Genomic DNA, 1507 nt, shown 5'->3' on the forward strand with positions numbered 1-1507 from the left:
CCCCATACCCCTTATCTGCCCCCTCCACCGCTCAGGTCCCCCCGGAGATTCCGCCCGATAATAGTCTCCGGATATATTATAAACGATTCAATTCTCATCTATCAATAAATGGGAATTATTCCTTCCGGGGGGATCGATAATAATAATAATAATATTGTACTAATCATAGGCGGATATCGTACGATGATAATATGTACAGTTCGGGGACTTCGTTCGATATCACCCACATCGGTGTATATAGAGAAGATTTGTACATAGTCGGTGCTGCAAAATGACAATTCCCTATTATTATTATATGATGTAATGTGTCGGTGATATGAGGAGGAATGACGTCACACACACGCCGATCTGCAGCCCCAAATCACCGCAATCCGGGGGAACGAATTTTCGATGTTTCAGTTCAAAATGTGAAAATAAAAAAATTAAATAATAATAATCGTCAGTATGATCGCAGGAGGATCGCAGTGCGGGGCATCTATAGAGAGGAGGAGAGACTTATATCTGTCATATAATAGCGCTGACATGGGTCGTGTCCGTGCACTGAGTCTGTAGTCATTGTCTTGGTGACGTCACTGGAAGGTTCCATATTGTATTCTCTTACCGATGTGACTGACGATCGATCTGTGTGTGTGTGTCGGTATATTTGTATCGCTTTATTTCGGGTAATTTGTCTGAAACGACTTTAGGGTTAGTTCACACCATAAACTGCATCACAAGTGCGTGCGTCTGCGCAGGTGCAGTGCCATCCGTTTTCATGCGTTTTTCCCCCCGCATGTCCCTGGATGATGACACAATCAATTCTGTTTGTTTTTGTATGTGTTCCGTTGCGTTTGATGCGCTTGCACTGCGTTTGATGCGCTTGCACTGCGTTTGATGTGTTTTCACTGCGTTTGATGCGCTTGCACTGCGTTTTGCTGAGTTTCGTTGCAGTTAGACGCAGGTGACGTAGGACAAGCAGTGGTGTGAATTGGGCAGAAGAACGCCTGTGTAGGAAAGCATTGGCATGTGACTGCGTGTGGTGTGCACCCGCCCTCAATCTTCCTGGAAATGACGCGGATAAAATCTCTCGCCGTTGTGTGCGTTGACGTCATGCGTGTAGTTGGCGCCATTTCTCATACACACACGGCGGTCATATAACGCAGAGCCGGAGCTCGCTCCTTCTGCACCCGAGGCAAGAACAGAAAATTGTGCTCCCCCAATGTGACGTCATGCGCCCCAACTCCAGGATGGCGGCACGCATGCGCAGAGTGCGCTGGGGGGACAAATCCAAAATACCATAAAAATTTGTTTCGTTTGATGGAAATAATGAAAACATTTGTAGTTTCCGCTCATTATGTCCAAAACACATCTTTATTCTTTCCACATGTCTAGTAATGTATGAGGGGGGACAAATCCAAAATACCATAAAAATTTGTTTCGTTTGATGGAAATAATGAAAACATTTGTAGTTTCCGCTCATTATGTCCAAAACACATCTTTATTCTTTCCACATGTCTAGTAATGTATG

Source organism: Nanorana parkeri, unplaced genomic scaffold (genome assembly GCF_000935625.1).
Source record: "Nanorana parkeri isolate BGI_ZX_2015 unplaced genomic scaffold, ASM93562v1 scaffold3910, whole genome shotgun sequence".
Taxonomy (NCBI): domain Eukaryota; kingdom Metazoa; phylum Chordata; class Amphibia; order Anura; family Dicroglossidae; genus Nanorana; species Nanorana parkeri.